The sequence below is a fragment of the Arctopsyche grandis genome, chromosome 7 (assembly GCF_051622035.1).
Source record: "Arctopsyche grandis isolate Sample6627 chromosome 7, ASM5162203v2, whole genome shotgun sequence".
Lineage (NCBI taxonomy): Eukaryota > Metazoa > Arthropoda > Insecta > Trichoptera > Hydropsychidae > Arctopsyche > Arctopsyche grandis.
In genome coordinates this window covers 5751712-5768029 of record NC_135361.1, presented here as the reverse complement: position 1 = coordinate 5768029, position 16318 = coordinate 5751712, and positions in this window count along the sequence as shown.

The following is a 16318-nucleotide window of genomic DNA, read 5'->3' as shown; positions in this document are numbered from 1 at the left end:
GTGACTTGTTTACCCGACAAATCCAGTCGGCCGTTAACTTTCGACGTGGAGTTTATTTCGGGTGTGTGACATAATTAAAGTTAATTGAAAATTTGCCTAAAATTTCAATTTACCTGTACTGCGAACAGCACAAGGCGTTTCGTACAAATTTGCGCACTCATTTTAATAATAATATCGAGATGGAGATAATGTTCGAACGAGTGAGGAAAACACGAACACGAACACGAACGTAAAAAGTCGTGTTCGCCGCGTCAAAAATTAGCGCCAATTTTTCCCAGACAACAGCAACATCAACAACATCAACGGTCGTCGAGTTTTCGCAGACACAAAAAGTAATTATTTTCCGCGAAAAATTACTCCGAGCTTTTCACAAAATTTTTAATTAATTATTTTTCTTCAAAAAAAAAAAGTACTATTTTTACAAGAAATACTTTCGAGTAGGAGGTCCTCCTTAATCAACTGACTTTTCATGAATAGAGGCTATTCATAGGTACCACGTTTTGTAATATTCATTACATACATTGTAATATTCATGTTTTATACTAAATATATTGTTGCGTAGGGTTGGGTGGAGGATCCAAGTAAAAGGCCAACAGTCGTTTTACAGCATTTATTGATGATTACGATGATACACGCACTGGCAGTGCTCAGTCCAGAATTACATGATATCGCCTACGTACCGCCTTATAAAGGGTAGATCTCTCAGGACGTCTAATCTGTTTACCTGTTGTATAGTCACGTATTCGGATATGTATTTCCACGACATTGGGTCTCCCCGTACCGATTCTGAGAAAGGACTTAAAACGGTCATTGTTTAGCCTAAATGCACTTAGAGTCCAGATATAATCCTGGAAGTAAGTGCAAGCACTTAGTTAATCCGATAACCGATATCCGTTGGTCTAAGTGCAAGCACTTAGTTAATCCGTTAACAGATAACCCTTGAACGGTCACATAGTCTATGAGATTCTATTCGCTTAATCCGCGGCGTACGTAACAATATTCACGATAAATAAGCATTATTGTAAAATGCATTTCGTATGCGAAATTAGTATGAGTTTTGTGAATTCTGTACAACCTGTCATACATAATTTAATTTAATTATATTACTAGTAATATGTATTACATAATACATAATATTCCACGACGAAGCTACTATATGTTAAAATATACATATTCTTAAAATATTGTTTTAATATTAAAGTTGCGTTATATGCGCATACAGTGATTGATTTAGCCAGCAGCGTGGGTCGGTAGTTGGGTTGGTACTAAGCACCAAAAGGTCACCGAGTTCGATCCCGTGTGCCGATCTCGATTGAAAAGAATTTATTAAAAATATAAATCTAATTGCTGCTGGTCAGACTTGGATATGTGCCAAGTCGATCTTTTCCAATAAAGAGTATACCAATTTATCTGATTTCACTTTTGAAGCGGTTCGTCCATTAAATTGGCAAAAAACTGTCCTACCCTTTACGTCACGATTATTTGAATGATTGAATGATTTCAAAAATGTGTTGTTTATGACATAGATGTCTCGCTAATTCTTATGTATATTTTTTGTATCATGCTTATATGTATATTTGTATACTTATATTATATATAGTATGTTTATAATGTATATTCTTATATATAGTTTGTGTATTATGCTTATATGTCTGGTCAATACAGTGAAGCGTTAGAGTATTCTGTAATGTCACTATGGCAAATATGTATGTAATAAATAAATAATTTAAGATGACGAATAAAGGTATATTCGTACTGGCACAGCATATACCGGCAATTGCACTTAGGCAGCAGTACAAAAAGTATTCTAGTACATTCAATGCGGACACATATTTAATTTAATTTTATGCATGTGGCTATTTGTACACACATTATCGACGAATTGTTGACTATTTGTACATACAGTATCGACAAATTATTGGCTATTTGTAGATACAAGTTTATACCAAACGTCACTTTCGCTGTCAAATGTTGCACTTTTAGGTTATGTGCAACGGCCGAAGGAAAAGTTTCTTAATCGAATTTAAATTTCTAATATTATAATTTATTAATCTTAAATCCTAATTCTTATAATCTTCTTATGTACTATATACTGTATCTACAAATAGCCAATAATTCGTCGATACCATATGTACAAATATGACTATTTCAATAGTTCGTCGATACTGTACATATGTACAAATGCCACATCGTAATTGTATTTTTACACATATTTAAGAATGACCTTGAATCTATATTGTTTTTTAAGTAATTAGCAATGTCAGCGAACCCATTTGCAAGTCATGTTTTTTTATAAATAATTTTGACAATTTTTACTTAAAATTTACAAAATTTATCTAGGAATTTATTTACATATCAAACTGAAATCTATGAAATATTTATTTTAGCCAAATTAAATCTGAAATATTCTTACTTAATACACGTGTGTGCGCTTACTAAATAAAATCAAGATTCGAAAGGTTAATTAACCCCTTTGACGCGACTTGCCTGCTGTGAATTTCAACGTAGGGGTTAATATTGCTCACTCAACGTACATATTATATATTAAGCCACGCTTCATGTTTATTTACATCTGCTGTATACATACATATATTACATATATTGCGTCCTTACAGAGCAAATATGATAGCTTTACAACATCCAACTGTTTAGGTCAGCGTTTTAAAGATAAGAATTTTAACAAAAAAATGATTTTTCATAACTTCACTACAGTTAACTTCCTTTTAGTCTTAATTCATAGAATGCAATACATAAGTGGTCACACATTGTGGCATAAATATGGATTTGTTAGTTTCTAGTCCTGCAAGTGATGAAAAACGTTTGAATTCTGTTTGTTCGTCTTACTTGATAACCTTTTTGTTTGCTTCAAATAATTATATAAAACATTTACAAGAATTGTAAATAGGTTTTTGAGCTTTTTTTCCTACTATATCTTAAACAATAAACCTAAAATAAGATAATACAACAAGAAAAAAGTTCGAATGTGACCAACCCACGACTTTATCTATGTATTTGAGGAATATATGACGTATAAAAAACCAAAATTCGATAATAAAACATACATACACGTCCAAACATTTGGGTTATGAGAACATTTACGACACAAATTGAGGGCTAATGTAGAGAAACTTATACAAGACAAAACTTCCGGTTGTCAGGTTTTGTTCAAAAATTTTTTATCACTTAAAATCACTATAAATTTTATAAAAATAAAATATTAAGAAAATAGAAATGATTTAAAAAAATTTGAAAGTTCAAAAAAATGTTAATTTTCTGAAATTTGGTAAAAGTCAGTCAACCGGCTTTTTATTTGAGTAAAAAAGCCGAATACCGGTTTTTTCTTTTGGGCGGTTTTTTGGAAGCTCCAACTGTGTACAATATACAGACATAAATCGATATATATATATATATATATATATATATATATATATATATATATATATATATATATATATATATATATATATATATATATATATAAATGAATGTCTGTTTGTGTGTGTCTCGAATAGACTCCTGAACCAATTACGATGGAACATTCAGGATCTGTTGTATGCATATCCGGGAAGATTAATGTGAAAAAAAAACGGGAAAAACGGGAATGAATGTCACTGCAACGCTAAAATTTCAATTTTTTTCGCGTTGCGACCAACGTGTTCGCTGCCTGCGTTTTTCCGACCAATGGGAACGGGAACGAGAACAGGAACGAGAACGGGAACGGGAACGGGAACGGCATGCGTTATTTTGGCATTGCAACGCATGCCGGGTTCAGCTAGTTAATAACTAAATTAATTCAAGTTATGACCTTTGCAATCTAATGAAGCAATATGCGTATCTGTTTCAGTGCGTGCCTTACAATATTGTCTAAATTCAGCTAATTGCAAACGTGTGGTTTTATTTCAATAAAAATAGACATATTATACATCCGAGAGATACGACGAATATAAAAATGCATTGCGAAATGTGCGAATTAAATTGTACTCGCGCTTCGCCACGTACGTATTGTTCCCCTTTCAGGGAGATGGACTGCAGCTGAAAGCACCAGAAGTAGACTTGGTTCTACTTCTTTCAGCTGTTACTTATTTACTCTGTTTCGCAGTTTTCTTATTTGAGCACATATGGCTCGTCTTCACATTTTCTTCGCGGCGAATAGTGTGCAAAACTGCATCTGCCCGAACGATATAAACTACTCTGGGGGTTTTCACCGTGTCGTTGCATTGTCTTCTAAGGGTCGGTCATAAATGGTTTAGAATTTGAATTTAAATTGCGAAAATTCGACTCAATGTTTCCGTACATACATACATATATGTATACGGATGTACATAAACTCATTGGTGTATTCGTGTCGTAGGAGAGTTTAGATAGGGGCAAAAAGCATAGGATTTTATGGGTCATTCGTTCGTCCGAGTCGAATTGTCAAAGTGCATTTATTGCGCATAAATTTGAAAGACTTGGCCAAACTACATTTAGAGCATCATTTGCATTGCAATGTTATCGTTTTAAAGACGGTCGCGTTTATTTATGCAACTTTTTTTTGGTCGGTGAAAAAAGGACTTGCTAACGAATGCTGTCCATTGCTGTTTATTTATGCTGTTTTTATTGATTTTTTTATATATGTACATATATTTGTTATAGTCAAAATATAAAAATTCAAATTAACTCGCTTATTTTACAATTTTTTTTGTATTGTTCACTTTTCATTTCCATTTTTATTAATATACGTTTTATTTTCTTCCTTTATATATGTCTTTGTATACTTTTGTTCTACATCTTTAAAGGAAGAAAATAAAACGTATTCATCAGTACATTATTTTTAAATTTTTCCAAAAATAATGTACTGATGAATAAGTTTTATTTTCTTCCTTTATATATGTCTTTGTATACTTTTGTTCTACATCTTTAAAGGATGAAAATAAAACGTATTCATCAGTACATTATTTTTGGAAAAACCATAACTTTTCATAAGATAAGGATCACTGTGAAAGTACATATAATAAATTTTGGTTTGAATTTTAAATTAAATTATATTTTCATATAAAGTGGTTGATATACAGTTATAAAAATTTACAACCCAATAGTGTCTCCCGTTAAGTCTACAATAAAATGAAATGCTCTAAATTTCGTGTTCGAATGTTATTTTAGATAAATGCTTGAAGTTTATTACCACACACAATCTTTCACTTGTCCCTACAAAAATAAATTAAGACCAGTTAAATCCGAGGGCAGCGAAGCCAGAATTTTTTTTATACATTTCTCGTTGAAATACCATAATTTATAGCACAACTTACACTGAAGCTTTTTATATTTGAAACTGCATTTCCAGCATAATTTAAGGGCAATAAAACGAGAATCATTTATATATAAAGAATTCCAGTCGGATTTTTACTCAAAATATAAAATCATTTAGAACAGTATCGTTTTATATTATATCCCCTTTCAGCGTTTTATTATATGGATTCTTAATTATACAAACACACGGAAACATCAGCAATTTTGCAGTCATAAAATCGTAAGGTAGATAAAACCGATTAAATTTTATATGTGTTTGTAATGTGTTAGCGCTTTATAATAATAACAATATCTTATTGATTTTAATATGTACATATATTATAAGTATTCATTACGCTTTTAGATGAACCTTCATAAATTCAAAGCATAAAACGAACGCTTGATTACGTTTTCCAAATGATCTTTTCAAATTTGAATAAAATTTTGAACCGAATCAGCATTTATGTAAAGCTGGGTTGAGCTTAGTGCAAGAATGTCATCACTGCAGTTGCAATTAGGACTTCTGGATTCGACCCGGCCGGGTAATGACTTAAAATCCGGATCCGGGTATTTAAAATTTCGAGTATTAACGTAAACATTTTATTTTATTTATTTTTATTTATTTTTTATTTTTTTTTATTTCATACCAGGAAGGCATTACAGGTAAACCCCAATGCGCCTTCCTGGCCAAATTACAAACAATACAGCATTTTTTTATTATATAAGTCGCTAAATTACGAGACACTGACTTACACTCGACAATTAACGAGACATCTATGAATTGTACATACATTTTTATTGTAATATTTACATTAATCATACTCAAATAGTGGTGACATAGTGGGTAGGAAGGATTTTTAGCCAATTTTTAATCGGGAATCGTTTCAACAATGAAATCAGAGAAAATTGGCAAACTCTGATAGGAAACGATCAACCAGGAGTCACAAATCCTGGTCTGACCAGCAGCATTACAGATATACTCAGAAAAATTCTTTTCAATCGAGGTCAGCTCAAGGGATCGAACTCAGCGCCTCTCAGTGTTAAGCAGAAGCTTAACGACCGAGCCATGCTGCTGGCTTATTTATAAAATATAGAGTGAAAAAGAAAAGGTTATAGGCGTTTAAGCAAATAAAATCTGAAATAAAAGCTAGAGGATGGCGAACAGCAAGAAGACGCCAAAGCGATCGCAGTAGGCGAACAATGCGACCGAACATTTCGGGCGATTAAATTCATATATGTATGACATTTGTTGTTCGAGAACTTGATCTTACGACATGTGAGTTCTGAGAAAACTGCGAACAATGGAACGGATTTTGCAAATACTGAAAATAAATACCGAAAACGATACGGCGTACTGAAATTTGGCTAAATTTAGAATTTCACCCATATATACTCCAGATCCAGATCCACCCCCGATCGTAACTTTCCATATCTTGTTGGTAACTTTTTATTGAACTGGATCGATTCAACTGTTGATCTTGGGGTTGCATTCCAGACTGACCTAAATTTCTCTGTTCATATTGACTCTGTGTGTTCCTCTGCCTCACGAATGCTTGGGTTTGTCTTTCGTAATTCTCGACACTACCATAATTCCGCTGTTTTGAGATTGCTGTACAATGCTCTAGTTATTAGCTCTAGAGTATCTTGGAATACGCCTCTATGATCTGGAATCCTTACACTAAGTCTCTATCTGTGAAGCTTGAACTTGTCCAAAGACGATTTCTCAGACTGCTTTATAAGGAGCAATATGGGATTTACCCATACTTATTTCCTTCAAAATTCGTCATGGGTATGGTCGGCTACACTTCTCTTGACCACAGGAGGAGTGTTGCCCTCATCAAGTTCTTGTTTTCCATATTTAGAGGCTGTATCTCTTGTCCGTCTATCCTGGCTGAGTTGGGCCTTCATGCTCCAGAGAGTGTGATATGGACCCACCATCGTCCCTTTTTCACACTCCTTTGGCTAGAACTGTGGCATTTAGTTATTCTCCCATTCCTCGCGGCCTCCGTTTCTTAAATTCACTGGATGGTGCCATTGACATTTGTCACGTCTCTCTTCATTCTCTGCACCACTTCCTAAGTTATGGAGGTCGCGACCATTTAGAAAGGTTGAGTTAATGTTTTTAATTATGATTTAATGTTTAATTTAGTAATCCTTTCCTTATTTAATTTGTATATTTGTATATATAATTTGTTTATTTAACTTGTATTTTTTCCTTTTGTACTTCTTAATCTTTTTAGCACACTCGTCACCTTGGAGCAATCTGTTAGACTAGTGTGCTTGATTAATTGATTATGTAAAATAAAATAAAATAAAAATAAAATGTACAGTGTATTTACATTTAAAAAAATATAAATAAAATTTGGATTTAAAATCTGGAAGTTTTTAATTTTGGACCCGGATCCGTTGGATTTTCAAAATATTGGAACCGGATTTGTCAGGTTTTCAGAAACCCAAGATGCAATCCAGGACTTGTTGATGTTCAAAACAACATTAAATCCACCGTAAGAAGATATAATCCTACACATAGTTTAATGCCGATTTTACTCACATTGTCACATGATTTGAATGCTTAATTTAAAGTGGATCGAAGACTGGGACGCGTGCGAGTGATGGGAAAGGTCTGATCGTATGTCTAAGAAGGGCCGCATACCTTCTCATGTAAGTTTCATATTAAATATGCCTCGTTCGTCCGATGGTGAATATTTTATGAAAATTTATTTCGCCATAAAATCGATAGCAAAAGCTCGTTTGCACGTGCATGTGTATATGTACTACATATGTATATGGGTTGTCTATGCGTTTTGGTTAAATATAAAGCTCGCAGAATGAAAGCCGATTCCCGGTTGTTTGGATTATGTAAGCCGAGTTTTTGGAAATGTTTCATTTGTGTGCTGAAAGAATGTATTTATGTGTGTGTGTATTGAAAAAACGATACAATACAACTGATTGTACAATCGTATAAATTTGAATGACATTTATGTATTCGATCGATTGTGTATGCTTTGGCACGTGTAAATTTATAGATGTATCATCAAGGGATGTGCATGTTTGTGTAAAAATTAATTGAAGCGTGTTCAATTTTACGCATTTTATTATTATTTTGATACATATTTTATGGTTTGATATTTGTTGATAATAAAATTGAATTTCATATGTAATCGAATTAAAAATTTAAAGTAAAAAAAATGCGAGTCTAAAATTTAGTCCAAGTTGTTTCAGTCACAGAGTGTTACTTTTCGGTAAAACGATAAAGATATAAAGAGCAGCAGCAAGGCTCGGTGGTGGCGTTAATATTAAGCACCGAGAGGTTGCCGGATTCGATCTTTTGAGCTGACTTTGATTGAAAAGAATTTATTCCGAGTATAATCTTTAATGCTGCTGGTGAGACTTGGATATTTGTGACTGAAAGTCGAACGTTTGTTGGTACTTACATATGTACAATATTGATCTCGATTGAAAAGAATTTATTCAAAGTATAAATCTAATTGCTGCTGGTCAGACTTGGATAGTTGGAACTCCAAGTCGATCGTTTCCTATCAGAGTTTGCCAATTTATCTGATTTTCATTGTTGAAACGGTTCCTCGAATTGGCAAAAATTATCATACCCGCTTTCACAAATTTCTGAATTTGATTTATTTACAATATGTTAAATATATACACAAGTCTAAATCCATAGATATCTCAATGGATTAATCAATTTTTTATTTCGTGTTCTTCAGCCTCTCGAAATACAGCGATTTATGTAATAAAAATGCTGAAATGTCTGTAATTAATTGCCTAGGAAGCGGCATTGGGGTCTACCTGTCGGGCCTTCCTAGTATATATCTATGTTAAAAATAAAATAATATATTATACATAGTAAATGCCATGACAGAAATTACCCCATGGTGATACATATGGTTAGATTATTTGTTAAATTGACTTGCAGTCGCAAATATCCAAGTCTAACCAGCAGTATTGAAGATTAGCACGGGATCGAACCCAGTAATCTTTCGCTGCTAAACATAAACGCAATCACCGAGCCATACTGCTGGCTATTATGTATGTAATAATAAAAAAATCTATCTTGTTTCCTATCTAGTTTGTATGTATACGTATATGTAGCTTTTGCATTAGGAACTTTTACTTATGTACTATGTTTAATTTTTTATTACTAGCCTCTTCTTAGCTCGTTTTCGATTTTTTAGTCTGACGAAATTTGGGTTCTTATCCGATCGTTTTCAAACTTTGCCATTTTGCTCGGTTTGTCATCAATATATGTGGAAATTAAATCCGCCATTACGATGATAATCGTAATGACACGTTTGAACATACTCCATTATCGTTCTCGGTGACGTCTATAAGAAAGTTGTTATCAGATTTTAATTGTTTAAACACCTATAACTTTTTCTTTTTTCACTCTATATTTTATAAAATTTGAATTATAGGCTCTCTTTATCTATCTTATATATTTTTACTCCACTCGTAGGGTATTTAACATTTCTTCATAGTCACATATGTACTTATGTACAAAAAAACGTAAGGTCAGCTTGTTTGATTGGTCTTCTAACATTAGCCGATATTTAATAACAAATTATTATACTATTGATATCTAAAATGCACGGCGTTTGTTTGAATATTATTATGAGATTTATCTTTCGCGAGAAATGTACCAATTTGAAAGGTGACTTGGCACTTTCTCCTCGTCGAAAGTCGGAAAAACGCTTTTCTCCCCTTTGCCGTTCGCAATTGTGACATAATATTTTTATGCGAATATAATACGACGCAGTTGCGGCTGCCATTCTTGATATCCTGTATTTATTTTCATTTTTTTTTCACTTTTTTACGACATCCAGACGCGATGTCATCTGGAGTTTTTGTAAATTGGGTCGTCTCGCCGTCATGTCGTGACAGGTCATCATGACGCGCATAAATCATGTACGTCACGTCACCGGAAAACGAACCGAACACGTCGATTTTCGAAATTAAGATTAATAAATAAATCTCTCCGCCTTATACGGGGTGTCGAATAATTTTTCTTCATTAGCCGGAAGAAAATGTACCAAAAAAAGAGTGTCAAGCGTTTCGCCCCGTATCATTTTTCACATTATCGGCCGGTTGCTTTCGACGCGATTTATTAAATAGCGCAGGTGTTAATGAAATATGAAGTTGAGAGTGAAAAGTATAAAAAAAAAAATGTATAAAAGAGAAATCTTGTCCGCTGAGCCTTCCCGATGAATATAAAGAGGGTTCCCTTGGGCGGGTAGGGATTTATTGCCGGCTCATCTGTGCGAGTTAATTCTTGGAAAATCATGCAAGTCCCGTCCGATTCGGCCATAAATCACGACCTTAGAACAGAGGAAGCGGACCCGTAATGAGCAATAGTCTTCCAGGATGTATATATGTAGGTAGTATAATGGAATTTTCGACGAATTATTTATATACCATTGTAGTACCTGTTGTATTGTCCGTTCGGATCTTTGAAATACGAGGTGCGATTAAAACGCTCGGGGACTGGGTTAGTATAATGTTTGGAAAATTTTGATGATAAGTCACACTGGCGGTTTTGTTTTCGATGTTATTTATTGCCCAATTAGTGGAAATGGATGTAGTGAATTAAAATCTTAGTTTTGTTTGAGGAGAACGTCCTCGGAAATATTTTTGAGAAATATGTTTCTGTTTAGTATCGGCCATTTGCTTTTGGAGGAAATCTTGCGTTGAAATGATCGTTGTATTGTTCGTAACGGATGTTATGATTTCAATGTTGGATGGTTTAGTTTTAATGAAAATTTTATTATTTATTTATTTATTTATTTAATATACTTGGGGGAGGCGGCAAAGCCGATAGGCCCAAGGGGTTTGAATAAACATATTTTACAAATTATACATATATGCAATAAAAAAATGAGAAAAATTAAAATACATTAAAAAAAAACAATGTTAAAATAAAATAAAATAAGAGAAGAAAAAAAATATAAACAAAAAAGATAAAAATACAGAAATATGATTATGGGAAGAAGAATCACAAAAATCCTTTGGTTTTAAAAAAAGTATCAAGTTTATTCTTAAAAATATTAATATTAATAGAGGTTACTAAATCGTTGGGAAGACTATTCCAAACTGAAACCACTCTGTTAGAAAAGAATGTATCTCTGATCAATTTATTAGATTTATCTTTTTGGAGTCTAAGCGAGTGACCTCTGAGGTGAGTGTTTGTGTTGAATGAAATAACATTAGACATATGACAATTATAGTGATTATTAAGAATTTTATAGACTTCGATTAAGTCACCTCCAGTTCTTCTCGTCTCCAATGTAGTGAGATTCATTATTTTCAATCTTTCATTATAAGTAAGTGATTTGAGTTCAGAAGGAATCTTTGAAATTCTCCTTTGAACCCTTTCAATACATGTACATAATATCCTTTTTAAAATGAGGATTCCATATGTTAAAAGCATATTCAAGTCTAGGTCTGATGAAAGTTTTATATATTTTTGTTAAAATAGTTAAATTTAGAAAATTGAATACCCGCTTTATAACATACAAAAATGAGTAAGTTTTGTTGACAATATTTTTAAATACAAAATTTTGCATTGAATTGTTCTTAAGACTGGGTTAATTATGTATACGTGGCGTGGAAAATGCATGTTTCACATCACAAGGGTTTCGACAAGTTTCCACTATATTTCTTCAAATATGGGAATCACTACAATCGATCATCGTCAAACCTATGTATGTCAATACAAGGATTTCGGAACTGGGTGCCATAGCATATATCAAGCGTGCTGGCGTTTTTTTACATGTGCAAAACTTGAAGGCCTTTTATAAGTTTATACACATTCCACCTGTTTGAGATTGAAGGAGGATTATGTTCGGGATCCAGAATGTTCAAATTAAAATCATCTCTATTTTCCTTGTTTCACATTTATTGCGGTTTCCGTGACGAGCCAGAATGTTAAATTACAGAAAACACAAATATCGGAAGGCAAAGATCGAAAATCGAAAGATCAAAAAAAGGGTGCATGGTAAACGGTACATACTCACTTAATTTGCGCGAGCAGGATACAACAGGAACAAAAGGAACAGGCTTTTCCTCCCGTATTAATGTGCGCGCGCAGAATACGGGAGGAAAAGCCTGTTCCTCTTGTTCCTGTTGTACCCTGCTCGCGCAAATTAAGTGAGTATGTACCGTTTACCATGCACCTTTTTTTTTTGATCTTTCGACTTAAGATCTTTCAATCTTTGCCTTCCGATATTTGTGTTTTCTGTAATTTAACATTCTGGCTCGTCACGTAGACCCCATTTATTGTATGTACTTTAAAATACACTTTCCTTGATTGCTCCATAAGTTGCGTGCCGACGACTGCCATGTGTATGAGTGGGTCTCGAGTGACTGATTTCACGTGTCTATCTGACTGTGCGTGAGCATTGCAACTTATAGAGCATTACAGTGAATGGAAGGGGAAATAGGTCATAACAGTTATAAACACAAGTCCACCACCATATGTTATGTGTAGGGTCGACTAAACAGCTTTGAAAACAATGTTACAGCATAATTATCACTTATAAAGTCAATTTATTAACTTGAACTACGGGGACAACATGTTGACGCTGTATATTAAACATAGTATATAGTTTTAAATGGACCAAATTTTAATGTTTATGTTTGCAAACAGTACATATTATGTACACACATTCATGCATAGGTGCCTATTTGGTGAAGTTAATTTGCATTTTTGGGCTGGCACACGTCAGACTATAGCGATACGAATCTACACTAACTATGTACATATGTAGTTGGCGAGTTGGTAATTAAATGTAAATTGAAAGCGTACGGCAATCACTAGAATGTGTAATGAAAATTACTCCATTTTTTTTTATTCGCATGTCGCTTAATCGAAACTCGCTAAAATCCTCTCTGTTTCATTGAATTAATTAAGACTTGAACGCGAATTTCGAACGGACGTGTAATTTAATTTAAAAGGCGCAATAGCAAAAGACCACACGTTTGTGTCGTTTGAATTTGTTTTCTGCATGCATCAGAGGCAACTATTCAAAATATTTTTACAACGTGCATATACATATAATATAATATATTGTATATATTGTAAATTGTTTTCGTGCGAAACGTATTTTTTTCCGGTGGTGGTTTGACCGTAAAATTTAAAGTGCTCGAAATATTTTATTCACGTATGAAATGTATCGTTTAAATTTTATTTACAAGTGAATTTTAAATATCAATAAAAATTTTATTAAATAAATGGACAGTAGATTTATGGACTTGGTGGTTAAATACTTTATTTTAATTTTATATACCAGGTAGGCCTAACAAATAAAACGCAATGCGCCTTCCTGGCCAATTAAAAACATCGATATACAATTTTAGAATAATTTAAAATAAGCATCATAAAGACATTATTATTTTATTATTTTTTTATTTCAATTGAACATGGACACTCACCTTTATAGATCGCTCCAAGGAGACAAGTTTATTAATACAGATAAAATACAATAATACAATTGATACAAGAATTTTTTTATACAATGCCATTTCATACAAACATCTTCCACAGTGACATCTATGGAGAAATCTTTGCAGCATTTTATTATAGAAATTAGCAAACCTCAAGACGCCGAATGACTTGAGATTTGCAAGAGAGATTGGAACGGAGATTCCAATTAACAGGAACTGTTTCAATGAAAATCCGAAAAATTGGCAAACTTTAAAAGGAAACTATAGACCTGGAGTCACAAAACAAGGTCTGCCCGGAAGCTACTAGTGGGAATCGAACCGTGACCATTCTTCTTGAAAGTATAATATGCTAATCACTAATCCACGCTGCTGGTTATATTATTTATAGAACAAATATCTATAGACGTGTTCATAACAGCTACTAGTAGGAATCGAACCGTGACCACTCCGCTTTGCAAGAGATATTGGAAAGGAAATGCCAATTTATAAGCACCATTTCAATCAACCGTTTCATCTCTGAGTAAATTTGATAAATTTTCATTTCCACAGCATTTTTTTTTCAAGATGCTGAAAAACTCAAAATTTTCAAGACATTTATGGACAAATTTGCAACATTTTATACTAATCAGACCAGACAAGATTGCGAGAAATGGGTAAAGGTTGCCAACTTGTTGGAACCATTTAAATGAAAATCAGATAATTGTAAAAATCTGATAGGAAACGATCAATTTGGAGTCACGAACCAACGTCTGGCCACCAGCCACTAGTGAAACTTGAACCCATGACCAATTTGTTCTAAAGTATTATATGCAAACTACTAGTCCATGCAGCTATTTACTTGTATTCTTCTTCTTAATGTCTTGTCCGCATCCGGACGTTGGCGACCACCTCGTTGATTATTTGAAGATATCCGCATCAGTCTTCAGCGGCTCGGAATAGCTCTTCGGCGCTCATATCGGTTCACATGCGCATGTTTCTAAGCCAAGATAACTTTTCCTGCCAATCCATTTTTTTCCTTCTATTTTCCCCATGGTTATCAAACGGAGAAATTCGTATTTTGGACCACGTATCATGTGTCCGAGGTACTCCATCTTTCTTCGCATGGTGACAGAAACAAGTCCCCTGCCTCTCCCCATAATGCTGAGGACAGCTTCATTTGATATTTTTTTGGTCCACGGGATCTTCAGCATATAGACCCACATCTCAAAACTTAAATGCGGCTGATCATCCTGATCTTCAAAGTCCACATCTCTTATCTGTGTAGTAATACTGTGCAGACGTAGCTCTTCGCGAATCTCAACCGCGTACGAAGATCGAGATGCTTGTTTGTAAGCGCCGCCTTCATTACTTATTACTTACCTCCTTTACGTTTCACATGGTTTCGTGTCAGTGGTCATTTTTATCTCTTATCCGATCGTTTTCATACTTTGCCATATTGCTCATTTTGGTCATCAATACACGTTAATGTATCGTCTGCCATTACGTTGGAGATAAAATATCGTATACAACGCGTTTGAAAAACAGGGAAAGTAAATCTCCCTGACGTTTAACAAGCAGGGCCTTATCAATTTTAATTGTTTAAACGCCTATAATTCACTCTATATTTTATGAAATTTGCTCTTTTGGTTCCCGTTATCTATAATATATAAATATTTATAGTTTTAACTCTCATATGTATATATAAATTTCAAATTTGGCGTGTAGCTTCTTGTAGGGTAATACACGATATATATTGATTTATGGCCAAAGATGTCAAATCTGAGATTTCACGGCTAAAAGTATATCTCTTCACGGAGTTTTATCTGCGAGATAAGTATTCAATAAGAAGCTATGTTGTATCTAATTGTTAATATGATTTACAATAAGCTTACATACATTTAGTTTTTTACAATAAACTTACATACATACGATTAGTTCAACAGCTACCCATAACCTCAAATTTCATTGTTTGTTTCTCCAAAACAAAATTTCTAACCAATACAAGCTACACATGTACACAGATCAAACAGTGATAGTTTTATTTTTAGTTATCAGCTGATTTAATTTATCTGATGATTGAAAAGTTCATTTCTGTAAATACATAAACTCATTTATGGACAATCATACAATTACAACTTCATTGTTAATATGATTACAACTTCAATTTTATCATTAAAGCAATCTTAGTATTAATAAACTATTCTAAGCTGTAAGATTCCCGGCATAAATGCGTATACATAATACATAAATGAGTATACATAACTCTCGTTCCGTAGATGCATATATACAATTTTAAGATTCAAACATCTTTGCAACTGGACTTGATGACTATGATTTATAGAAATACTACATATTGAGATTTTAAAGTCATTTAAATGCGATATTACTCAACAATGCAAATAATAATTAAATTACTTTGTAAATAATTATAATTTTGATAAATGCTGTTCTAGCCATCTCAATGCGGATTCTTAGATCTTCATCTGGGTCCATCTCTTCATTCAGCCAGGTACACAGGTATTTGAATCTTTTTAACACCTCTCCATCCAACGTTAGATCACCGGTGTCTGTTTGCATTACTTGTATTAGATTCATCGAAATGTCCATTCAATACAAT